Source organism: Microcaecilia unicolor, chromosome 9, assembly GCF_901765095.1.
Source record: "Microcaecilia unicolor chromosome 9, aMicUni1.1, whole genome shotgun sequence".
NCBI classification, from domain to species: domain Eukaryota; kingdom Metazoa; phylum Chordata; class Amphibia; order Gymnophiona; family Siphonopidae; genus Microcaecilia; species Microcaecilia unicolor.
Genome location: NC_044039.1, coordinates 144,671,550 through 144,698,750, shown reverse-complemented (window position 1 = coordinate 144,698,750; position 27,201 = coordinate 144,671,550). Strand labels below are relative to the sequence as shown.

Sequence of the window (27,201 nt, the reverse complement as noted above, 5' to 3'; positions counted from 1 at the left end):
CACCATCACCCCAAGGTCCCTCTCCAGAGCTGTGCTTATCAATCTCTCTCCTATCTGGTACATCTCCCACTATGGCAACACTTATGTTGTTATGATAAATTTTGTAAAGTACAGCAACAGACAAATATAACACGAAAAACATGCAAGTGTAAAAGAAACCTACTACTCCTAGAAGCATCTGCTTAAACAAGGGAAAATGCCCCTCCCCCCAATTATCCTATATATACACCCGTGACAGGACCCAATTCCCAATTCAGCTCAAAACAAATGGGCAAAACTAAAACAGGAACACTCCTTCCCAATCAGTGAATATCTCCCAGGTCTTCGGAGCAGTGAACCCAATGATCACAGGACTAAAGACAACAAGTAGGGGTATCATATAGAGAATGGCTCAAGTAATTCTTTCCAACTCAAAATATACCTAAACTGAACATTTTTAGGAATTACACTAGACTCAGACTCGACAGTGGAACCTCAGATTATTGATTAAGATTTTATTTTTTAAATGAGAATCATGCATTGGATACAGAAATTTTTCTCATTTGACCAGTTTCAGGTTTTTGTACAAGCTTCAGTTATATTGCAGTTGGATTATTGCAACATTATGTATGTGGGCTGTTTGCAAGGGCTACTGAAAAGAATGCAAATTGCCCAAAACACCATTGCATATTCAATGCCTTGCCAGCTAAGGGCCTCTATTACAAAGCCGCATTACCAATTCCCGGTGCAGCAAATGAGAGGAAGCCCATTCAGTTCCTATGGGCTTCCTCTTATTTGGGACGTGGCTAGCACAGCTTTGTAAAAGAAGCCCTAAGTTTGGCAGCCAAATTGTGTCACCAAAATAGCAGGCCTAACTTTGGCTAGTTTCAACTTAAGTGGCCAGCGCTAAATTTTGACTTGGCCGGTTAAGTTGAAACTGGCCAAAAATAAAAGGGATATTCAATGCTGGTCACCAGAAATGGCCTGGCATTGAATATTGGGGCTCAGCGCCAACAGTGGGAGTCAGCCTGGCTAACTCCTGTGGTCTTAATATCGGCCCCAAGGGAGTTAAATCATGCTTATGTATGAATTTCTGAGTACTTTGCAGGGTTTAGGCATTTATGTTGGGTCGGTAGGGTATGCGTTGTTGAACAGGTTCGTTTTGAGTGATTTCCGGAAGTTTAGGTGGTCATACGTTGTTTTCATGGCTGTTGGTAGTGCATTCCATAGTTGTGCGCTTATGTAGGAAAAGCTGGATGCATAGGTTGATTTGTATTTGAGACCTTTGCAGCTTGGGTAGTGGAGGTTTAGATATGTTCGAGATGATCCTGTTGTATTCCTGGGTGGTAGATCTATGAGGTCTGTCATATATCCCAGTGCATTACCATAGATAATTTTATGAACTAGGGTGCAGATTTTGAAAGCAATACGTTCTTTGATTGGGAGCCAGTGCAGTTTTTCTCTGAGGGGTTTGGTGCTTACAAATTGCGTTTTTCCAAAAATAAGTCTGGCTGCCATGTTTTGGGCGGTCTGAAGTTTCTTTATGACTTGTTCTTTGCATCTCGCATACATTCCATTGCAGTAATCTACGTGGCTTAGTACCATTGATTTGTATCATGTTGCGAAATGTTTTCCTCGGGAAGAATGGTTTCAAGCGTTTAAGTTTCCACATTTCAGGGACTTATGCTACAGTGAACTAGGCAATCACCCTCTAGACTGGGGAATCTGTTAATGTCCATGGAGTTCCTCTCTTCAAAAAGGGAGGAAGGAACATCCATTACATCTTCAGATTTTATTGGCCTAACATGTGTTGTCAGAATAATACATGTGGGAAGTAATTTTACAACAGCACCTCCAATATTGAGTAAACTCATGACTTTGTCCAGGGAGGGGTAATCGCCATTATGTTTAGTACCCCAATCATTTTGAAAAGTTGGTTCCTATGACCCACGCAATTTTATAAACACCATTTCCACACCTAGAACATGCTCTCATAAACCGAGACTGCTTTATGAAATTACCTTCAAAATGCTTAAAAGGGAACATTTTTGTTCAAAATCACCAACAAGTAAAACAAAGCTACTGGGCACAGAAGAGTCTTGCATCTACAGTTCTAAAGGCAGTAAGTGTGGGAACATACAGTGTATGTGCAATTCATGCGTGCATGCATAAAGTTGGGTGCAACTGACGTTTTGCAGGCTTCTAATGCCCTTTATTTGATACTGTGGGTCTGGATGGGATGGGAGCTCTCTCCTTTGAGATTTTTCTGTGCCCTTCCTTCAGGTGGCTCCCAGACAACCTGATATAGCAACATTTCCAAACTGGAGGAAGCAGATGCTAAACACCAGTCCTCCACCCCTGGTCCCGCATTTTTCACACTCTTGAACAAATACCCTCACCCTGTCTGACATCTTCCCCTCCCCCTTGTCCAGTATCTCTCCTTCTCTCTCAAACAAATCTCCCTAGTCTGGCATCTCTCCCTTGCACTTAACCCCCCCTCCCCATCCAGCATTTCTCTCATTTATCCCCCACCCCATCTGGCATCTCTCCCTTTCTCTTTTACCCCACCCTGTCTGGCATCTCTCCCTCTCCCTTTTACTCTGTCCCTGACCTGTCTGTCATCTTTCCCTCTCTTTTACCCTTCCCCCTCCGGCATCTTTCCCTCTTTTTTACCCCTTCCCCCTTACTCTTAATGTTTAGTGCAATAGCCTGAGAACCAGGGGAACTGGGTTTGATTCCTACTGCAGCTCCTTCTGATTCTGGGCAAGTCACTTAACCCTCTATTGTCCCAGGTACAAAATAAGTACTTGTAATATTATAAGTAAACTGGTTTGATTGTAACTACGGTAAGGCGGTATATCAAATCCCAACCCCTTTCCTTTTTGCTGTCCCTCCCCCATCCAGCATTCCTCTCTCTCTCTCTCACCCCCTCTCCTGCATCTCTCTCTCACCCCCCCCCCCCCCCCCCGCATCTTTCCCTCTCTTTTACCCCTCCTGAACCGGCATCTGTCCCTCGCTCTTAACCCCCCTTCTCTATCTCTCCCTCTCTCTTTTACCCCACCCCCTCTCACACTGTCCAGCATCTTTTCCTTGCTCTCACCCCTCCTCCCCATCTGATCCAGTTCAATCTGGCTTTTGCCCCCTTCATTCAACTGAAACAGCGCTTGCTAAAATCTCCAATGATCTGTTCCTGGCCAGATCCAAAGGTATCTATTGTATCCTCATCCTTCTCAATCTATCTGCTGCTTTGACACTGTTGAACACAGCCTACTCCTTGATATGCTGTCCTCACTTGGATTTCAGGGCTCTATTCTTTCCTGGTTTTCTTCTTATCTCTCTGAGCGTACCTTTAGTGTATACTCTAGTGGATCCTCCTCTACTTCTATCCCACTGTCAGTTGGTGTACCTCAGGGATCTGTCCTGGGACCTCTTCTTTTCTCCATCTATACTTCTTCCCTTGGTACTCTTGTTGCAGGAATGGATGCATGAATTACCCCTATTGTTAGCAGAATCTGTGGTACTTCAGGAGTCAAGCAGCACACACCAGAATGAGGGAGAAATCTTCTTTATTTGCCAGCAAACAGAGTAGGACATCAGTTCTAGCTCTCTTCTCTCTCTCTCAGCTCTCTGAATGTTATGGCTTCTGTCTCAGCTCCTTCTCTTCTTCTGCTGTCTGTCTTCCTTCAGCTCTCCTTCTTCTGTCTGTTCCTTCTGACGTAAGCTGCTTCTGCTCCCTCTTATATACAGTTCTAACCTCTAGCCCCCCTTACTTTCCAGATGGTAAAGAATAGATTGGTTACCTTGCCTCAGCCAATCATTACTTTAAAAATATCAGTTACATAGGTTTGATATTTCTCAAACTGACCTATGACCTGGGGCCTCTCACGCTAAACAATTTGGCACCAGTCTCTTACATTTTATTATGATTAACTTAGGTTCATTGAGGGGCGAAGGGGCCAATCTGACATTTATTATTCCTAGTCAACTTCATACTAACTGCTAACTGAACTCTGGCATTCATTAAGGGGTCAAGGGCCAGTCTTACTTAATAGCATACAGCTATAGTTGGTTATTACTTTCAGGACCATTCCTACATTTACCTATAATTAATCAAGACTTTTCTTGACCCTTTTCACCTATCAGCTCCTTACATTAAACCAGCCAGGACTGCAGAAAATTCAAACCATATGCTGACCTTTTCACTGCAGCCCTACTCAGAACGTAAGGCAAAGAGTTGAACAAACATTAGATTTAAAAAGGTATTCTACATATTAACTACGCAGAATAAACATATTCTAAAATAAGACATATTCTAAAATACACAGAATCAGTATTCCTTATAACAAAATCTACATATCAAGAACTTCTAAAATTATTTAACCAGCTTTAAACTACAGTATGTCTGGCTCATGCCTTGTTCATTCATAATAGTATACAGATGTGCCAGCATTTAGCAATCCATCACTCACAAAGGGTGAAAGAAAGTTTCTGTCTCTGACCTTTCTAACCTTTAGCCTGGCAAACGTAAAATTTCTAAATAATCTAAACCAGATGACATTCCTCCATCACTTGCAGAACTGAACCAAACTTTTAAACACCAGATTTTTAAACAGAATTAACACTTAATATAATTTCTTATATATGTATAATTATGCCCATGCTGTCTCACTCTGATCTCATCCCAAGGTTTTCAGTATCATCTTTCCGCTGATGACTCCCAGATCTACCTCTGCACACCAGAAATCTCAGCTGAAATCCAGGCCAAAGTATCAGCCTGCCTGTCTGACATTGCTGCCTGGATGTCTCAGCGCCATCAGAAACTGTGACCAAGACTGAGCTTCTTATCTTTTCCACTAAACCAACCTCTCCTCCTCCCCCATTCTCTATTTCTGTGGATAACACTCTCATCCTTCCTGTCTCATCAGCTCGTAACCTTGGGGTGATCTTCGACTCCTCCCTCTCCTTCTCTGCACATATTCAACAGACTGCTAAAACCTGTCGTTTCCTTCTCTATAATATTACCAAAATTCACCCTTTCCTTTCTGAGCACACTACCAGAACTCTCATCCACACTCTTATCACCTCTCGCTTAGACTATTGCAACTTGCTTCTCACAGGTCTCCCACTTAGCCATCTCTCTCCCCTTCAATCTGTTCAAAATTCTGCTGCACGACTAATATTCCGCCAGTGTCGTTATGCTCATATTAGCCCTCTCCTCAAGTCACTTCACTGGTTTCCTATCCGTTTCCGCATACAGTTCAAACTCCTCTTATTGACTTATAAGTGCATTCACTCTGCAGTTCCTCAGTACCTCTCCACTCTCCAGTACCTCCCTGGGAACTCCGTTCACTGGGTAAATCTCTCTTATCTGCACCCTTCTCCATCACTGCTACCTCCAGACTCCGATCCTTTTATCTTGCTGCACCATATGCCTGGAATAGACTTCCTGAGCCGGTACCAGGGTTGCCAGGTCTGCGGGTTTCCCATCCAATTGGGCGGCTTTCCGCGACCCGTTGTGGGCAATTTTTGCCAGCTGCGGGAAATTGGGCGGCTTTTAAAAAGCCGCATTGCGGATTTGGGCAGTTTTCTGGGGCTTCTATTGGTCCAATTTGGTCCAATAGAAGCCCCGCAGAGGCTGGGTTAACGACGTCGGGGTGGGGTGACGGCGGCGGCGGGGTTAAAGACGTCGGAGGTGGGGTTGATGATGTTGAGGGTACGTCGGGGCGGGGTTTAACGTTGTGCGGGTTTTGGGCTCGTTTTGGGTGGGGAAAATTTTTTCAACCTGGCAACCCTGGCCGGTACGTCAAGCTCCATCTCTGGCTGTCTTCAAATCTAAGCTAAAAGCCCACCTTTTTGATGCTGCTTTTAACTGCTAACCCTTATTCACTTGTTCAGAACCCTTTTTTTATCATCCTCACTTTAATATTCCCTAGGGTTACCATTTGTCCGGATTTCCCCGGACATGTCCTCTTTTTGAGGGCATGTCCGGGGCGTCCGGCGGGTTTTGCCTGCATGCACGTTTGTCCGGATTTCTGGACAAACGTGCGTGCGTGCAGTTGCGCGATCCATCGGCGCCGTGGGTCTCCCCTCACCTTCCTTACCATCTTCCCTGGTGGTCTAGTGACGTCTTTCGGGGCAGGAAAGAGTCCCCTCTTTCCTGCCCGGAGCTCTGCCTTGCCCATCCTCCTTCTCGGTCTCTGCTGGTGATTCAAAATGGCCACCGAGAGTTGAAGTCTCGCGAGGCCGCTTCAACTCTCGGCGGCCATTTTGAATCCTCAGCCGAGACCGAGAAGGATCTAGGCAAGGGCAGGCAGCGCTCCGGGCAGGAAAGAGGGGACTCTTTCCTGCCCCGAAGACGTCACTAGACCACCAGGGAAGATGGTAAGGAAGGGGAGGGGAGCATGTGACAGGGGGAGGGGAGTATGTGATGGGGGGGTGCGGGGGAGGGGACTATGTGAAGAGGGGAGGGGAAAGGGGGCGGAATTACGATCCAAAAGGGGCGTGGCAGTGGGCGTGGCGGGTGCAGGCGGGGGCGTGGCATGTGTCCTCTTTTTCAGAGGACACAAAATGGTAACCCTAATATTCCCTTATCTCTTGTTTGTCCTGTTTGTCTGTCCTAATTAGATTGTAAGCTCTATCGGGCAGGGACTGTCTCTTCATGTTCAAGTGTACAGTGCTGCGTACGTCTAGTAGCGCTATAGAAATGATAAGTGGTAGGAAACAGGATATCCTCACTGAAATTTGTCCATCTGTATTTGTACAGAACGGTGTAGAAAAATGAGGACAAAATACAGAGTTTGTAACTGCTGTTTCTACCAGCTACAATAATTTTTAAGCGGTTTTAGTGATATTTAATTTTTATTTCACGATATTTATATCTACATTATGGGGAGCTTTCAAATAAATTAAGCTGTCAAATAAGTAAAAAGAAAAAAAACTTTTTGTCCTCCACCTTTTAAGTCAGTGCCTATCCAACTGGATCAGGTTTAGACTTTTGTAAGGATGGACCATGCATAAATAGTCCGTTACTTCTAATGATCTTTTGCTATTGTTTTAATAGCATTTGCTATTGTTTTGGGTGAACTAAAACGGCGGCAAGCTCCGCCTACTGGCTTCAGCCCATATAATGGACTACACAGGAACACACCGTCTCCTGTTTTCTTCAACCTCCTTGTTTTCAAAAGTGATTGCTATTGTTTTGTGTGAGCTAATATGGCTGCAAGATCCGCCTACTGACTTCAGCCCACATAATGTGCTACTACATAGGCTCATGTCGTCTCCTATCTCAATGTAACCTCCCTATTTTGATCGCTTCTTTCTCCGCCGGAAACAGGAAGTTACGTTGGTAGGGGTGGGACACACGGCAAAGGGAAAGTTCCGGGACTGCTGCTGTAGGCAGTGTTGAAATGTAGTGGTGGTAGTGCTATTGGATCATACCGTACGTTGGAAGAAGGTAGGACCGGTTTTGAGGGCGACCGCAGGCAGATAGTTGTTTAGCATGAGAGAGATGCCGAATTGCGGACGGGGAGAAGAGTGGGAAACATGCTGGACTGTGGAATAGAGTGAGAAATGTTGAATGCTTGTTAAACTGACTAGTCGTTTGTTTGTGATTGATAGTATTGTATCGAGAAAGCATGGTATCTGAACTAGTATGTCTTTGTACATATCCAGATCTTTTGATCTGAGAAGAAAAAAAAAAGGGGGGGGGGGGGGTTGACTAAAAAAATATATAATTACTGGAAATCATCATTGTTTGCACTTTAGTTTAACATAGTAACGTAGTAATGACGGCAGACCTGAATTGTCCATCCAGTCTGCCAAAATATTACTGTGTCCTGCAACCAATTTATTTTTGTACCTTTGGACAGTAAAGTAATGTAGTTGCTTTTGTGCGTATGCCTGGTAGCGCTATATAAGTGTTAAGTAGTAGTGTGGTCAATTTCACTAATATGTATATCAATAGAAATCAAACAAAATAAAACATGGAAAAGAAAATAAGATGATACCTTTGTTATTGGACATAACTTAATACATTTCTTGATTAGCTTCTTCATCAGATCGGAAATAAGCAAATGTGGTAGCAGATAGTATATATAATCAACCAATTGTATATCTGCTACATGCCACTCTGAGAATGGTGAGAAATTGCATGAAGGTATTAGGAAATTGGGGGGGGGGGGGGTCCCTTTTACAAAATGCGGTATAAAGGGCCCGGAGGTAGTGGTGGGGTCTGTTGCCGCACTCCAGGGCTCTTTTTAATGCAGCGGGTAAAAAGTTCCTAAAAAAGCCATGGCGATGCAGTAAGATTATTCTTACCGTGTGGCCATGTGAGGGGGGGTGCACTCACCGCAACCTATTGAGATGGCGGTAAGGGCTTCTGTGGTAATTGGGCAGCGAGTGGCCCAATTACCGCCGGATTACCGCTGTGCTAGAAATTTCTATGCTTTTAGGAATACTTGGACCCCTGAGGCAGGTGTCTTCACGCCAAAACACAGCCCGTGTCGGGGCTTTCAGTAATAAAGGACTCCCGTTGTCACAGTCTTGAAGGCCTAGCTGTGCTTTTTTTCTTTGGCTGCCTATGTCTGTGTACTGTTTTACACTGTTACTTTGAAGCTTTGACTATAAGCCATATTTCAATCCAATATGAACCTGTTTTTGAAGGCCCTTGGGATAATCTTAGATCCCATGTTTACCATGGAGCCTCAAATCAATTTTTCAGTTTGTAAATTGTTTAATTGTGTCAACTAAGACATGCATGATCTAATTTCCACACACAGTAATTTCAGGTTCTTACTCAGACCTTCTTCTTATCGCACTTTGCTTTATGCTAGACTCTCAGTTAAGTTACAGCAAAGGCTTCATCTAATCCAGAATATGACTTTGTTTAAATACTAAGAATCTGGATCTTGGTATCCTCCATGTGGGGTACTGCAAGGTTCCCAGTTATCACCAATTTTGTTTATTTGATGGGTACTTCAGATACTTTAATTTATGTGATATGGTTTATTTGTGTTTACAACAGTTAGAAAACTGGTCATCAAAAGTAAAACTGAACAGTGAAGAAAACCAAAATTTTATGGTTCGGATCTCAAGCACCTCCACCAGATAGCTCTGCTTTGGAATCTAAACTGAAAATGTTAGTAATTACACTAGACTCAGATCTCACAATGGAATCTCAGATTAATTTATTGATAACATTTTGTTTAAAATGAGAAACCTGCATTGGATACAAACATTTTTCTCATTTGACCAAGATTTTTGTACAAGCTTCAGCTATATCACGGATTATTGCGACGTTATGTAATATGGGTTGTTTGAAAAGGCTACTGAAAAGATTGCTAACTGCCCAAAATACCGCTGCATGTCTGACTTAAAAAAAGAGTACATATGAAAGAGTAACCCCTCTTTTAACAGAATTATATTGGTTACCAGTTTAGTCTCAATTATTTTTTAAGCTTTGTGTACTTGTGTTTCGGGTAATTAATGGCCTAGCACCTGATTATATGATCTGATTACTCCATTTTTCATAGAGGGATAAATATGCACCACTCTTATTCTAACTCTTCAGTTTACCATCTCTAGAGCAAGTTAAATGCCAGAAAATATGAATTAGGGGTATGTTTACTTAGGCGCGTTAGTGTTTTTAACGCACCTTGAAAGTTAAGACACGTTAAATGCTAGTGGGCCAATACATTCCTTTAGGCGTGTTAGTGTTTGGTGCGTGTTAAAATGCTAATGCACCTATAGCGTGCCTTTGTAAACAGAGGCGTTAGTTTCCCCTCTCCTAAAGAGCCATCACTGGCTCCCCCTTTCGGGTACAATATAAGGTGGTGGTTCTGGTCATCAAAGCTTTCTGGCTGGTCTTACACCTTATCTACATTCTTTAACAATACCCTTCTCCCTCCCATGGTTGCTCTGCTCCATCAGTGATCAACGGATGGTACTCCCAGGTCCTAAACAGGCAAAATATGAGCACACTCATCATTGTGTGTTTTTCTTTCTTGCCCCAGCCTTCTCAAATTTTGCGGTGAATTATCCCTTTCTAAATTTTAAACTGCAGTTAAAATGTGGCTATTTAGGCGAGCTTTTGGTCCATGGGGAAAGGAAATTCTGTGATTTTTTTTATTTTTGTTTTAAATGTTAAATTAAAAATGTTTCCATATCATCAAGCTGATCAATCCATAGACTGGTGGGTTGTGTCCATCTACCAGCAGGTGGAGATAGAGAGCAAACTTTTGCCTCCCTATATGTGGTCATGTGCTGCCGGAAACTCCTCAGTATGTTCTCTATCTCAGCAGGTGGTGGTCACACACAGCAGCAGCTCTGGCTAGGCCTCCAAGCCTAATCCTTAGGTTTTGTTGAGGCCTGGGGTTGAGGGCTCTTTTGAGCAAGTGCAAACCTGGTGGTGCCAGGTCCCTCCTTTTCTCCCCCCTCCCGCTGGCTCCGTTTAAAAAAAAAAAAAAAAAAAAAAAAATTTTAAACGTCCTTAAAGGCGTTTATTTCGACGTTTATTGAAACGTTCATTGCAGCTACTCACTGGGACACCAGTTCGTTACAGCTCGGAGCGGCAAGCAGGTAATTTTACCTTTTTATAGCGGGCAGGGGGTTCCCCGATTCTTCTCCTCGTGGCATATGGCGTCGGAGGGCGAGGGCGCAAAGGGTCGCTCCCCGGATCGCTTGAGCGCTTCTGGAGGGGATGCGGGGGTCTTACAGCCTGATTCGCCCTTGTTGGGTGACAGTTTCGTGACCGATGAATGTCCCGGTCCTTCCTCCGGCGTGGCGGTTTTTCCCGCCATAAACGCCCATCCCCCGCTCCTCGCCTCCGCCATCTTGGCCGGCCACGCGGCTCGGACGGCTTCTTCGTGGGCCGCCCTTGAGGTTGGAGACATTAATGCCATGAACGCCCTTAATTTGGGCGACGGCACAAAAGCGGCTAAAGTTAAGCGCCGTTCTTCCCGCGCGGCTCCTTCGCGGAGTGTCGCGCCGGACGCCATTTTGGATGCGCAGCATGTCTCTCCCCCGCTCTTGCGAGCGCCGGTTGAGGGTGCGTCTAGGGCTGTTGCCCGGACTGCGGAAGTGCACAGTCTGGGGGGTTTCTCCCCCGAGTTTGTTTTGCTGCTGCATCAGGCTTTCCTCATGCAAAACGCTGCCCCTGCTCCCTCTTCTGGTAAAGAGGTTGAGGTTCCCAGAGGTAAACGCCCTCGGGTTGATTTCCAGGCCTTGGAGGACTTTGTCTCCTCCGATGTAGATGAGGGCAGCGTGTCTGAGGTCTCCCAACGGTCCTTTGCGGATTCCTTGGAGGAGACGGATCCCCGCTCGGATGGAGCGGATGACCCCTCTGCAGCGCGGCTTTTTAGCCCAGAGGAGTTGCCCAACCTGTTGTTACAGGCCATGGACACTTTGAAGATTTCCTCTCCGGAGGACGTCTCTCCCTCAGCCCCTGTTGGCTCTGCCATTATGCTGGGGACGAAACGCCCGCCTAGAACCTTCCACGTGCATGATGCCATGCACACCTTAATTGCGGCTCAATGGGATGTCCCGGAAGCGAGCCTTAAAGTGGCTAGGGCTATGTCCCGCCTCTATCCTTTGCCTGAAAGTGAACGTGAGGCCTATCTTTGGCCTACCGTGGATTCTTTAATCACTGCGGTGACTAAGAAAACGGCTTTGCCGGTGGAAGGTGGCACGGCCCTAAAGGACGCCCAGGACAGAAGATTGGAGGCGGCCTTAAGGTCGTCCTTTGAGGCGACTGCTTTAAGTTTGCAGGCCTCGGCTTGCGGTTCCTATGTGGCCAGGGCGTGCCTGGCTATGGTGCAGCGGGCTTCCCCCTCGGATCATTCCTTGAGGGCTGATTGGCCGGCCCTGGAATCGGGCTTAGCCTATTTGGCAGACTTGCTGTATGATGTCTTGAGAGCCTCAGCTAAAGGCATGGCTCAGACAGTCTCTGCGCGGCGGTGGCTTTGGCTGAAACATTGGTCTGCTGACCACGCCTCTAAATCCCGCCTGGCTAGATTGCCTTTTAAAGGCAAGCTGCTGTTTGGGGTCGAGCTGGACAAAATCGTGACCGATCTCGGCACGTCTAAGGGCAAGAAGTTACCAGAGGTCAGGGCTCGGGCTAGTACTCGCCCCGGTACCTCCAGAGGACGGTTTCAAGAAGCCCGTCGGTACCGCCCGGGCAGGTCGGGCTCCTCTGCCCCCTCTTCCTTCAAGAGGAATTTCTCCCCCAAGCAGCATTACTTTCGCAGAGACCGCCGTCCCGGAGGTGCTCCCTCCAGTCCTCCCCCAGGGTCTCGTACCCAATGACGGGGCCTTGGTCCACGCCCCAGTGCAGATGGGAGGACGGCTGTCCTCGTTTATGGGCGAGTGGACCACAATAACTTCAGACGCTTGGGCGCTGGAAGTCATCAGAGACGGCTACAAGCTAGAGTTCTGCCGACCCTTAAAAGACGGGTTTCTACTCTCTCCCTGCAAGTCTCCGGTCAAAGCTGTGGTAGTGCAGCAGACCTTGAACATTCTGATCCGCCTGGGGCGGTCGTTCCGGTGCCAGAAAATCAGCTTGGCAAGGGATGTTACTCCTTTTTTCTTTGTGATACCAAAGAAAGGAGGTTCTGTACGGCCTAGCCTCGACTTCAAAGGGGTCAATTGGGCCTTGAAAGTTCGGCACTTTCGAATGGAGACCCTCCGCTTTGTTATAGCGGCAGTGAAGGCAGGAGAGTTCCTGGCATCCTTGGCCATCAAGGTAGCGTACTTGCATATTCCCATCTGGCCTCCTCATCAACGCTTGCTGCGTTTTGCAGTAATGGGCCGACACTTCCAGTTCAGAGCCCTCCCGTTCGGGTTGGCTACTGCTCCGCGGACCTTCTCCAAAGTAATGGTGGTCTTCGCGGCCTTCCTGAGGAAGGAAGGAGTTCAAGTCCATCCTTATCTGGACGACTGGTTGATCCAAGCCCCCTCTTATGCAGAGTGCGGCAAAGCTGTGAACCGGGTGGTTGCTCTTTTGAGCTCCCTGGGATGGATCATCAACTGGGAGTAAAGCCAGCTGCGCCCGACTCAGTCCCTGGAGTATCTGGGAGTTCGATTCGACACCCAAGTGGGCAGAGTGTTCCTGCCAGACAATCGGATTGTCAAGTTTCAGGCTCAGGAGGACTAGTTCCTAGTAGCCTCTCCTATTCGGGCTTGGGACTACGTGCAGCTGTTGGGCTCTATGTCGGCCACGATGGAAGTAGTGCCCTGGGCCAGGGCTCATATGAGACCACTACAACAATCTCTACTGCTGCGCTGGACTCCGATATCGGAGGATTAGGCTGTGCGCCTTCCCTTGGTCCCAGCAGTGCGCATGGCGCTGAGCTGGTGGACGCAGACAGACAAGTTGTCTGCAGGAATGCCTCTGGTGACCCCGGAGTGGATTGTCGTCACGACAGACGCCTCTTTGATGGGCTGGGGAGCCCACTGCTTGGGCAGGACAGCACAGGGGCTCTGGTCTCCTGCAGAGGCAAGTGGTCTATTAACCTCCTGGAACTCAGAGCCATTCGGTTGGTGTTGTTGGAGTTCATCCCGGTACTGGTGTTGAAGCCTGTACGGGTCCTGTCGGACAATGCCACGGCTGTGGTCTATGTCAACCGCCAGGGAGGTACCAAGAGCGCCCCTCTAGCCAAGGAGGCTATGAATCTATGCCAGTGGGCGGAAGCGAACCTGGAGCAGCTTTCAGCGGTCCACATTGCCGGAGTCATGAATGTCAAGGCGGACTTTCTCAGTCGCCATACCTTGGAGCCCGGAGAGTGGCAACTATCTGCTCAGGCGTTCTTGGACATCACGAAGCGCTGGGGCCAGCCGAGCCTAGATCTGATGGCGTCATCGGCCAATTGCCAAGTGCCGCGCTTTTGCAGCAGAGGACGGGACCCTCGATCCCTGGGAGTAGATGCTCTTCTCCAACAGTGGCCGACACAAGAGCTCCTCTATGTGTTCCCGCCCTGGCCCATGTTGGGCAGGGTGCTAGACCGGGTGGCAAAGCATCCCGGCAGGGTAATCCTGGTGGGTCCGGATTGGCCCAGACGTCCCTGGTATGCGGACTTGATCAGGCTCTCAGTCGGCAATCCTCTGCGGCTGCCAGTGGAGCAGGGCCTGTTACATCTGGGTCCCGTGGTGATGGAGGATCCCTCCCCCTTTGGTCTTCCGGCCTGGCTATTGAGCGGCAGCGTCTGAGAAAGAAGGGCTTCTCGGACAAGGTCATCGCCACTATGCTGAGAGCGAGGAAGCGCTCTACTTCTACTGCTTACGCCAGGGTTTGGCGTATCTTTGCAGCGTGGTGTGAAGCAGGCTCACTTTCTCCCTTCACTGCTCCAATTCTTCAGTGTTGGCGTTCCTGCAAGAAGGTCTGGACAAAGGCCTGTCGCTCAGTTCCCTGAAAGTTCAGGTAGCGGCTCTGGCTTGCTTCAGGGGCCGCCTGAAGGGTGCTTCCCTGGCTTAGCAGCCAGATGTGGTGCGCTTTCTCAAGGGAGTTAATCACCTGCGCCCTCCTCTGCACTCAGTGGTGCCTGCGTGGAATCTCAACCTGGTGCTAAGAGCATTGCAGAAGCCGCCTTTTGATCCCTTGTCGAGGGCATCTCTGAAAGACCTGATGTTGAAAGCAGTCTTTTTGGTGGCTATCTCTTCAGCCAGAAGAGTTTCCGAGCTCCAGGCACTCTCATGTCGAGAGTTGTTTTCTGCAGTTCACTGAGGCAGGAGTGACTGTTCGCACAGTGCCTTCCGTCCTGCCCAAGATGGTTTTTCGCTTCCATGTGATTCAGCAGCTCTGTCTCCCTTCCTTTCGTAGGGAGGTCTACCCAGAGGAATACTCTGCTCTCAGTTTTCTGGATGTGAGACGAATCATCATCAGATACTTGGAAGTGACCAAGGATTTCCGGAAATCGGATTCTCTGTTTGTCCTGTTTACAGGTCCTCGTAAGGGTCTGCAGGCTTCTAAGCCTACAGTGGCAAGATGGGCAAGGAAGCCATTGCAGCGGCTTAGGTGGCCGCGGGGAAGGCCCATACCTTTGCCAGGCATTACCGCTTGACTGTGGCTGCTCGGGCGGAGGCCCGGTTTGGAGCTTCAGTGTTGCGGTCAGGGATTTCTATGTCCCGCCCTGGGTGAGTACTGCTTCGGTACATCCCACCAGTCTATGGATTGATCAGCTTGATGATATGGAAGGTAAAATTATGTATAATCATACCTGATAATTTTCTTTCCATTAATCATAGCTGATCAATCCATAGCCCCTCCCAGATATCTGTACTGTTTTTATTCTGGTTGCATTTCAGGTTCAAGTTTAGCCTTCAGTTACTTCAGGAGGACTTCGTGTTCAAGTTCTTCTTTCACTTGGATTCTTCAAGAGTTGAGACGAGTTTGTGTTACAGTGAGCTGCTGCATTCCTCTCCCCTCCGTTTTACGGGGCTGGATTGAGATTTAAATTCTGCCGGCACTCCCTCCCGCTTCGTGCGGCTGTAGGGCAGCTTTGTACCCCTCCCGCTTCGGCGGTGTTAGGGTCAGTCAGCTCCTCCCGCGGTTGCGGTTGCAGGATAAGCCAGATCCCCCCGCATCGGCGGGTGTGGTGTCCCTCCCCCGCTCCGCGGGGATGAGCTGGACGGATTCCCCTCCCCCACTTGTGTGGGGATGAGCTGGGTTAATTCCCCTCCCCCGTTTCGGCGGTGGTGAGCTGGGCAGAGTGTCCCTTCGTGGGTGTAATTCTCTAAGTGCTGAGTCCTGCGGATGGAGCTTTGATATCGACATACTGAGGAGTTTCCGGCAGCACATGACCACATATAGGGAGGCAAAAGTTTGCTCTCTATCTCCACCTGCTGGTAGATGGACACAACCCACCAGTCTATGGATTGATCAGCTATGATTAATGGAAAGAAAATTATCAGGTATGATTATACATAATTTTACCTTTTCCCATTTCTATCCCATCCCTGGTTGCCCGTCCCCTTTTTGCTTATGCTTGTGATTTTGACCTTTGATTGTTGAATTTTGTTTGTTTTGTCTTCTATCCCCCTCTACCCTTTTGGATATTGTAGTTGCTTTTCTTTTCAGTCTGTGATTAATTGTTTAGTATGTAAATTGCTTAGCTCTGTTTGTCAGGTGAAGCAGTATAGTGAGCACCTCCAAAGAATAAGTTGAAAAGGCTGTATTCTCAAACCTTATTTTGTCAGCCTGCATTAATATGGAATTCACTGCCCATTGATCTTAGAACTGAGACTAATTATTTGAAATTTAGGAATAAATTGAAAACTTTTTTTTTTTTCAAAATTTCATTGACTAGGTATTATGTATTTTGATTTTCTTTATTTTTAATATTGTATATTTTATATAATTATTTTCCTAATGATGTACTAGTTTCTTTTATTAAAAACTGCGTTGGACCAATATCTTTGGGTAGCTGCACTATAAGTATTGTATACATAATGCAAACAAATTCCCAGTAGTTTACTCTAGTTACTAATGAATTCTCATAACCTTTTAAAGGTTGGTTGTCTATATTTTAAAATACTTGGTCATGCTTCTCAGTATATGCCACATCTGGTAATCCTTTCCCACTAAATTTACATGTGTGAGCTCTCAGGACAGGAAGACACTACTTTCCTGGTATTAAGAATCTGAGAGCCAAAAAAGTACTAGTAACTTCCTTATCAGGCATCTCTGTTGTGGACAAACTCCCTCTGTCTTTGTGTAATCAAGGACAGTATTTTTTTTTATTTAATCAGTAGTTGAAAACTTTTTTTATTTTGAAAATGTACAGAAAACTCTGGAAATAAGTTTTTTTTAATTTAAAAAATGTTATGTATTGTGACATTTTGGAAACAATTGTACTGACAAATGTGACCCTTTCTGGGAAAAGGTGACTAACGTAGCGGTAATGGGATTTAATGTACTGCTTTTCTGTGGTTTAGTCAAAGCAGTTTACATATATGCAGGTACTTTCTCTGTCCCTAGTGTGCTTACAGTCTAAGCCTCTTTTACTAAGCTGCGCTAGTGATTCCTGGCGCGGCAAATGAGAGGAAACCCATTCAGTTCATATGGGCTTCCTCTCATTTGCCGCTTGGTTTAGTAAAAGAAGTCCCAAATTTTGTACTTGGGACAATGGAGGGTTGAATTACTTACCCAGGGTCACAAGGAGCTGCAGTAAGAACTGAACCCAGGTCTCCAGATTCTTAGTCAACTGCACTAACCATTAGGTTACTTCTCTACTCCAAAATGTTGAGCGTGACCAATTTGTCATGTCGTGGGTCTGCAAAAGTTACACGTTTGCAATAACTACAGTCTAAACCACATCCTTCTATGTGAAAATTTTGAAAAGTCACAAAAGTTCAAATTGTTTGCTCTAACTAAATGTATTAAAACTTTTTGTTTGTTTGTTTCTTGTGATTTTAGTCCCTTTTCCCAAGGATGGTCACAAATATTGTGAATCTGAGCTTCAGCTAGATTAATCTTTTGTTATCTGCTTTGAACTCGTATCAGTCAATAGAAATAGAATAAAATAAAACATAGTAAAGAAAATAAGACGATACCTTTTTTTATTGGACTAACAATACATTTTTTGATTAGCTTTCAAAGGTAGCCCTTCTTCGTCAGATCAGAAATAAGCAAATTTTGATAAGTAACAGCACATATAAATGAAACATCAAAGTATTTCAGTGACAGTCTGAAAGGATGAGGGAGGGGTGGGCTAGGTGAGAAATAGAGAGGGCTGAGAGGATGAGGGACAGGGAGATATGCATGGTGATCAGAGGGTGACAAAGCAGTGAAGTTTCATGGTTTATAATGGGCTAGAAAACCCAGATCTTTGTTAAGGCCTGTCTGGTTAAGTCCTGTCAGCCCTCTCTGTTGCTCACCTAGCCCACCCCTCCCTCATCCTTTCAGACTGTCACTGAAATACTTTGATGTTTCACTTATATATGCTGTTACTTATCAAAATTTGCTTATTTCTGATCTGACGAAGAAGGGCTACCTTTGAAAGCTTATCTTTTTGGTTTTTTTTTTTCCTATTACTGTCCTACTCATTATTGTAGTTCTTTTCTGATAGAGACTCTCTTCTTTTTTTGTATTGTACACAGCTGTGATGATAATGTATTTAGAGGTATATCAAGTTAAGGAAATCTGAAGCCTAGACTGGTCTCATATTACTACTGCTAGGGGTCAGGCTGCAATATAAGGAGGCCTTTGCATAGCAGACTGAATCTAGCAGTAGTACCACAAGACTAACATTATGGGTCGCAGCTGGCATGGGTAGAAGTGATTTGAGGATCGCTTCTGCCACCTTATCTTAGACTAGCAGAAATCCATTACAGTAAGCCCAGTAGGTTAAGCTCAAGTAATGTTTTTGGGGTTGGTGGTGGGGTGTGGGGGTATATTTTGCGCGGAGGGGAGGTTGGGGGAGTGCTTTTTTTTTTTTTTTTTTTTTTTTTTTTTGCAGCGCTGGCTTCTGTAAGATATGCTCCCCGTAGCATCCAGCTGTGCACTAACAACCCCATACTGGGGGGGGGGGGGGGGCGGGGGAAGAGAGGAAGGAGAATAATGCAACTCGAGAGTTGTTTTTTTTTTGTTTGTTTTTTTTTTGCAAATTGCAGCATTTCTGTACCATAGGAGTCACTAACCTGTGGTACTAAGATGCTACAGATTAGTGACTCCCTCAGTAAACCAAGGTGGGTAAAAATTCTCTTGGCAGACTGGAACCGATCAGTGTGTCCCCGGATGCACCATGAGGGGTCAGGCACTGCCAATACATGGAACATTTAATAAATACCGATTGTTAGATCTCAAATACAGAAAGAATACTTTGAAGAACTGACTCAAGCTAAATGGGGGCTTTGCCATGCAAAGCCTTAAAAAACTAAAACCAAAACCTTGAGTTTCCCTCTGCTCAGTAGGCAACCAGTGGAAAACATGATCATATTGAGAGAGAATCATTCTCAGTGTGCATTTCTGAGCCAACTAAAGGGCTCAAAAATCACATAGACAGTCCTCGGAAAAAAGAATTTGATAGGGCTTTAACAGGCGTAAAATAAATAAATAAATAAAAGAGACTTAAAACAACATCCTTCAAATGGTTCCTCATAGACAACTTGTCTTGGATTTCAATAGCACATGTACCCCATTGATCAAAGATCAACTTGCCCTTGGTCTTGATCAGCCAACCAATAAAGCCTCTATATTCTGCAATTTAAGGCAAAATGGTTATCCTGCAACCAGGCAGCTTAGCAATCAAATTAAACTTCACAGTTAACTACAGATTACAAACGGGCCCCTGATCAGCAGTAGTACTAAAATATCAGAGTAAATACAGTAATTCAATTTCCAACAACTAAGGCAAATAAAGGCCTTAAATAAAATTGCTTACAATGCAGTTATTTTGGGCAAAGATATCCACACTAAGACGTCATCTTTAAAAGAAACATGTTGAAATTTATCGGACAAGTAGGAAAAAAAACAATCAATTAAGGACATCCCCAGTTATATATAGTATCAAATGCTGGTGAAAAAATATCTAGAAATGCCGGTAAATAAGAAGTTACCATCCAGTCCCTTTTTTTAAATTTTATTTATAAGAATTTAATTTTACAAGCACTAAAATAACTTGCCAGAAATACAGACAAAATAATACAAGAATTATTTCAATCAGGTAATTATAAACTCTTCCTTAGACCACAAAATTGGGAGAGTGAAACAAAACAAGGAGATCAATTAAACAACAGTAAACAAAGAAAACGTGGTATTAACCTGATTATCCCCAGTTGTTTATTATCTGAATCATTATTCCACATTGATCGTCTGGTTGGCTCATACCCAGAACGGTGTATAGTCAATTTATTTCGTTGGAAACATACTTATTGTCCAATATTAGTGGAAATAATTCAACTGATTTCATTTTTTCTCTTTTAAAACCAGAAATTATTTAACAATACAAACACTTGAGTCTCTAATCCAATTCCCACTGATTAAGGTAAATCCCAGTTTCACAGGCTTCACTCCTTTTGAATAAATATAAGAAGAGGAATCATTTCAGTGGAAAAAAACTTTAGGAGTCATACCCGGAACTCTGGGAAAACAACAATCTCGATATTAATCATCTGTAATAATAATCATTTTGTTCAAAATTTTCTGGTCTATTATCTTCAAAATCTTAACCATTTCCTATTCCTGTAGAACTTAATTTGCTGTATAAATTTTTCATTCTCAAAGGATTCAATTAGATTATCCATGTGGCTCACTAATAAGATTATATCGGAAGCAAACTTATTTACTACCACCGTTAGGTCCTGGAGCGCCTTCCAGATGATATTCAGTGTAACCTCCACGGGAGCCCAAAACTCCAAGCTGATAGCTCTTGCGGGTTTAGGAGTGGCACCGCCGACACAAGTTAGGCTGTAAACGACTTCCGTTTCAGCATACACTACTACTACTACTACTATTTAACATTTCTAGAGCGCTACAAAGTGTACGCAGCGCTGTACAAACACAGAAGAAAGACAGTCCCTGCTCAAAGAGCTTACAATCTAATAGACAAAAAGTAAAGCATTTAAATTCATAACTCACTCCTCCACTCCTTTGGACATGTTGGTTAAATGATTCGGGAGCGATGAAATTGTTTCCAGGTCCAAGAGCGTCGACGCTCCTTCGCCGGCGCTAATCAAAGGACTCACCAACCCAGTCATCTGTGGGCAGCTCATCACGCAGCGGTCCCACACTTGATGCAAAGGGGGCAAAACGCTGGCCATCGGTGGCTGACCCCCCGATTGTCCCCTTCCTCTCAGTTAAGGTAACTGCAATTGCCGAGAGGAAATTTCAAGTAAACAAAGACAAAACTTCAGAGGTCAGCTGGGCCTTTGAGTGTACGAGCTTCAGGTCGCCATCTTTTCACTCTCCCTAATTAGGACACTCTTTGTCTGGTTTCTCCTCAGAGGCCTGTCTGATATGGGTAACCCTTCAGCATAGCCCTCTGAGTCATTGAAACACGGAAGCCCCTCCACCACTACAAGGTGGTGTCCCTTTGGAGGGGGCATCCAGTCCCTTTAACAGAATATTAAACAGTGTGTTGTGATTAGTCTGTGCTAACCAGGTAATGCAGAGTTAACACAGGAGTACTTAGTGCCTCCTGAAGAGGAGGGGATAAGTTCTCCTGTGTTCATTCTGTGCAGGTACTGCTTACTAATGGGAACATTAGCACATGACCTGCAAGTTAAAGAAAAGAAAAGGCATTCAATCTGGGCTTAGCACTCCACAAAGTCCTAGGTTAGTTAACATTAAGCCCAGATTTTAATGCAGTTTAGTAAAACTACCCCTATGAATGTGTTTGTAGAATGCAAAGTAGCCTTACTTTGTATCTACTGTTTTCCCGAGTTGTCACAATTATGCTTTTTGGATGAACCTGGACGTGCATAGATATATGTAGTATTATAGCATCGACAAAAAGTCCTTGAGTGTGTTTTGTGTCCTCTTATGGGTAGTTTCTGCCATGGTATGCAGTCAAGGCATGGGTCCTTCTGCTTAATTGCATGCCTGCAGGCAGCATTATCATGGCCTTGTGGAGTTAATTCCTAGTAGATAATGCAGTTACTGTTTATATTCAAGTTAAAAACATTTTGCTGCAGTCTTGAATACTGTAATATTTTTTATGATACTTTACAGCCTGCCTTTTTTCTTCATGCCCATCTCATCTACTAAGTTTTGTGGGCTTTGGCCATGTGATTTCCACCTGTTCCATGTTAGATCACATCATAAAAGTGTAATAGTTTCTAGTGCTGAAACATTTGGTTTTGGAAACTTGTTTGCTGCACGATGGCTTTACTTGCAGATTGCTGATCAGCTCTCAGTTCTTCAGCAGCTTGTCTGAGAAATGATTTCAGGTCATTTGTCTTTTCCTGTATCGATGCACTATTATAGATAACCTGTATTCTTGTTTGGAATTGTAAGATAAATTTGATGCTGTGACTGTGCATCTGCTACTTACTACTACTACTACTTGACATTTCTAAAGTGCTGCTAGGGTTACGCAGCGCTGTACAATTCAACATAGAAAGACAATCCCTGCTCAAAGAGCTTACAATCTAAAGAACAAGTGAACAGTCAGTCCAATAGGGGCCGTCAAATTGGGACAGTCTGGATTTCCTGAAAGGTAAGAGTTAGGTGCCGAAAGCAGCACTGAAGAGGTGGGCTTTCAGCAAAGACTTGAATATGGGTAGGGAGGGGGCTTGGCGTAAGGGCTCAGGAAGGTTGTTCCAAGCATAGGGTGAGGCGAGGCAGAATGAGCGGAGCCTGGAGTTGGCGGTGGTGGAGAAGGGCACTGAGAGGAGGGATTTGTCTTGTGAGCGGAGGTTTCGGGCGGGAACGTAAGGGGAGATGAGGGTAGAGAGGTAGCGAGGGGCAGCAGACTGAGTGCATTTGTAGATAAGAAGGAGGAGCTTGAACTGAATGCGGTATCTGATTGGAAGCCAGTGAAGTGACCTAAGGAGAGGGGTGATATAAGTATAACGGTTCTGGCGGAATATAAGACGTGCGGCAGAGTTCTGAACAGATTGAAGGGGGGATAGATGGCTAAGTGGGAGGCCGGTGAGGAGTAAGTTGCAGTAGTCAAGGCGAGAGGTAATGAGAGCGTGGACGAGAGTTCGGGAAGTGTGTTCAGAGAGGAGAGGGCGAATTTTGCTGATGTTGAAGAGGAAGAAGTGACAGGTCTTGGCTATCTGCTGGATATGCGCAGAGAAGGAGAGGGAGGAATCGAAGATGACTCCAAGGTTGCGGGCAGATGAGACGGGGAGGATGAGGGTGTTATTGACTGAGATAGAAAGTGGAGGAAGAGGAGAAGTGGGTTTTGGTGGAAAGACGATGAGCTCGGTCTTGGACATGTTCAGTTTCAGGTGCGGTTGGACATCCAGGCAGCAATGTCGGATAAGCAGGCCGATACCATTGCCTGGGTCTCCGCGGTGATATCCGGTGTGGAGAGATACAGCTGGGTGTCATCAGCATAGAGATGATACTGAGCCATGAGATGAGATCAGGGAGCCCAGGGAAGAGGTGTAGATTGAGAAGAGAAGGGGTCCAAGGACAGATCCATGGGGAACACCAACAGATAGCGGGATGGGGGTGGAGGAAGATCCATGAGAGTGAACTCTGAAGGTGCGGTGGGAGAGATAGGAGGAGAACCAGGAGAGGACAGAGCCCTGGAACCCAAATGAGGACAGTGTGGCAAGAAGTAAATCATGATTGACAGTGTCAAAAGCGGCGGATAGCTCGAGGAGGATGAGGATGGAGTAGTGGCCTCTGGATTTGGCAAGAAACAGGTCATTACAGACTTTAGAGAGTGCTGTTTCTGTCGAGTGTAGAGGGCGAAAACCAGATTGAAGTGGATCGAGGATGGCATGGGCAGGAAGGGTAGTAGGGAGATGGGTCGGTAGTTGGAGGGACAGGTAGGGTCAAGTGATGGTTTTTTGAGGAGAGGTGTGACTACGGCGTGCTAGAAGGTGTCAGGGACAGTTGCAGTGGAGAGAGAGAGGTTGAGTATGACAGATGGAGGGGGTGACAGTATGAGAGATGGTGTTAAGTAAGTTGGTGGGGATGGGATCAGAGGAACAGGTGGTGCATTTCGAGGAGGAAAGAAGGCGAGCGGTTTCCTCTTCGGTTATGTCAGGAAAGGAGGAGAAGGAGGCCTGGGTTGGTTGGTTGGAGAGGGTTGAAGGGTGAAGAGGAGGAGGAGATGGCTTGGTAGTGAACTCAAGGTTGATCTTTTGCACCTGTCGCGGAAGTAATCGGCCAGTGATTGAGGAGAGAGCGAGAGGGGGGTGGGAGCGGAGGGCACTTTGAGGAGGGAGTTAAGGGTGGCGAAGAGACGACGGGGGTTGGAGCTGAGAGAATTGGTCAATTGGGTGTAATAGTCCTGTTTTGCAGGGAATAGGGAGGACTGGAAGGAGGATAGCATGAATTTGTATTGAAGGAAATCTGAGTGGGTGCGAGATTTCCTCCAGAGGTGTTCAGCAGATCGGGCACAGGAGCGAAGGTAACGGATGCAAGGGGTCAGCCAAGGCTGGGGATTAGTACGCTTTGTGGGACGGGAGGTGGATGGTGCGAGGGTGTCCAGAGCAGAGGAAAGAGTGGCATTGTAAGCGGAGACAGCCTTGTCTACAGACTCGGAGGACACGCTGGAGGGGAGGAGATTAGAAATACTAGAGGATAAGGTGGGAGGGTCAATAGCCTGGAGATTTCTGGAAGTAGTGGTTAAAGTTGGACGGGGCTGGAGGGGGGGGGGGGGGGTGACGGTGAAGGTGATCAGGTGATGATTGGAGAGAGGAAGAGCTGAAGCGTGGAAATTGGAGGGAGAGCCGGTAGAGGAGAGGACGAGGTCAAGACAATGGCCGTCTCAGTGAGTAGGGGTGGTGGAGCATAGCTGGAGGTTGAAAGAGGATGTTAGAGTGAGGAACTGGGAAGCGTGAGGGTCGGATTGGTCATCAACGTGTATGTTAAAGTCTCCGAGAATGAGGGACGGAGAATGAGGGTTCAAGAAAAACGGAAAGCCAGGCATCGAAGTCTGCATGCAGTATGGGCATTATAAGTCTTCCGGTCTTGGTGACCTTTGCTGAAAATTCATGGAATAGTAGTGGAGGCATAGCCTACTGGTGAGAGCAACTCCTTGTGATCTTAGGCAAGTCACTTAATCCTCCATTGCTTTAGGTACAAACTTAGGGGCCCTTTTACTAAGCTGCTTGCTTACCGCAGGTTAACAATTGCTACTTCAGGCTACGCTCAGGCGTCCTGCAGTAGTTTTGGCATCTCTGTTGTGCTTCCCAAATGCTAAGAAATACATTTTATTTTTTAGCGCTGGGGGCGTGTTTGGGGGTGGAGAGTAAGCATGCCCAGCGCTACTGATTAATGCGGGGTTAGCGCGGGAGCCCTTACCGCCTAGAAAATTATGTTAGTAAGAGGTCCCGCGCTAATGGCCACGTAGTAATTGGGAAATTAGCAAATAGCCATTAATGGGGGAAATAGAAAATGCAACCATTTTACAGCTGCTCTAAAAGTAGCTTCAGCATGTGGGAAACCCACGCTCTAATCATAGCATAGACCACTTTTTAGCACAGCTTAGTAAAAGGGCCCCTTAGATTGTTAGCTCTTAGTGGACTGCAGAAACTGTACCTGAATGTAACTTTAACTACTGAGAGACATGAGCTAAATTCTTCTGTACTTCCTTTTCCTTGTAATATGCCATTAATTTTTCTGTATCTTTGCAGTTCAAAATTCTGGCCATGAGTGTGGCCCACAATTTAATTTAATTTTGGCATTTACAATCTGCTTAACCATCAAGTTCAATGCTGAGAACAGTCTCACATTATAAGCAGGTACTGTGTCCCTAGAGGGCTCAAAATTCTTTCATCTAGGATACCCATGTGACACACACACTATTAGTCAAGCTTTTTTCTCTTTGCTGGAGGTCTAGTGGATTAGGTAGCTATGTTTCTATTACTGTGTGGGAGGGGGGGAGGGTGAGGGAATTGAGGGAGAATTACAGGCAGGTCTGGGAGGGGTAGAACTGCGGACAAGGCTGTGAGGGGAAGGAGAGATGCCAAAATGAGAGAGAGAAGGATGGAGGGAGAAGACAAGAGGGAGAGATTGACTCAGAGGGAGGTAGGGAAGAGAGAGAGAATGGATCTGAGGGTGGAGAGAAGGAAGAAAAAGAGAGAGGTGTTGGACAGTATGGGGGGGGGGGGAAGAGAGAGATAATGGACCTGGGGGTAGAGGGGAGGGGGAGAGTTGGAACTGTGGTGGGAGAAAGGAGGATATTGGGCCTTTAATTAGTGGCGTAGCCACAAGGGAGGAGTCTAGGGGACCTGGGCCCCCCACTTTGGGCTGAGGTCCCCTCAATGTCTGGTCCACCAGCTGAAGAAATCTCCTTCATTCTTTTCCTCCTCGGGAGTGAGGAAGTCGGCGGCAAACCTCCAGCCAGTGACTCTTGTACTCCCCAAGCATGCTGAGTTTGTGCATGAAATGACATGCTCGGGGCGTGTCGGCGGCTGGAGGCACGTCACTGACTTCATCACTCCTGAGGAAGTACAAGGAGGAAGAGGGTGGCTTTGGCATTGGATTTCTTTGACAGACAGGGCTTTGGCATCCCCACCAGCAAAGGTATGATACCTAATGTGGGGGGGGGGAGGAAATGTGTGGCCCCCCAGTCCACCCCTGTGCTCCCCCCCCCCCCCAAAGGACTGCTGGCTATGACCCTGCCTTTCATCGCACAATTAATTGCATGATTAAAGTTTTTAATTGTGACTAAAAATTTTAATCAAAATGCCCTAATTTTCTGATGTGCTATTTCTTGATATTAATATTTTTATGCCATTATCTTTGTTATATTAATATGTGCTACTTGTATTATAAATATATTTGTTTTAATATCTTTAACATCTCCCAAACAAAAAACCCCCCAAATTAGAACAATAAAGAAAAGAAGCAATACACTAATGACATCAATGCACTAATACAAAGCTCCAGTCCTGCACAAATCCTACCTCCCCCCCCCCCCCCCCCCCCGTTCCAACACAGTAAGATTCAAATCAGTGGGTTCGAAACAATGCTCAAGAAAACTAGGTCTCCAGATCGTTTATAGACCGAACCCCGTGGTATAAGCGTTCAAAGCTTAAGGAATCTCTGCTTGAATCGCAGCACATGTGAATCTACAGAAAGTCTCTCCATTCACATTAACTCATGCATGTGACGTCTCCATATTACCAAAGTCACCGTTTCCAAATGTATCCACTGCAGAAGGCAACATCGCTTAGCAATTAGAAATGCCTTATGCAGAAAAAGACCTGATATCCTTGTCCCCTCTGGTTTCATGGTCTCATTGTCTAGTAGTAAAGCTGGTGGAGTGGCAGCCCAATCACAGTGATACATTCTAGCTAAGTGTGCCCACACTGCCATCCAGAACCTTGCACCCCATTTCACACAGGTGCCATCTGTGGATTATAAATGTATTTATATGTTTACTTTTACTATAGTGTGATGGGTAGGTTTTAAATGTGCTTTCGCTTTCCATTGCAGTGGTCAGAGGGCCAGTTTTGTTATTTGAGGCTGATTGTGCCAGGGAAATTGGCATATCTCTATCAGTGTAATGTCTGACCGCTTCTGCGTGACAGGGTAGCCCACTTAATGTTGGAGTGACTTGCCTGTGTCCTTAGAAGGCCGAATAGCCCTGTTCATGATACTGA

The 27,201-nt window shown here is 45.8% G+C and overlaps 1 long non-coding RNA gene across 1 annotated transcript in view; it reads left to right on the top strand.

Moving 5' to 3' along the window:
• Positions 1-7,353: 7,353 nt before the first annotated feature.
• Positions 7,354-27,201, top strand: part of LOC115478042 — a 37,691-nt gene continuing 17,843 nt past the window's right edge. The window contains exon 1 of the long non-coding RNA XR_003943422.1: positions 7,354-7,432. This is a non-coding gene — a long non-coding RNA (uncharacterized LOC115478042). The remainder of the gene's footprint in view (positions 7,433-27,201) is intronic.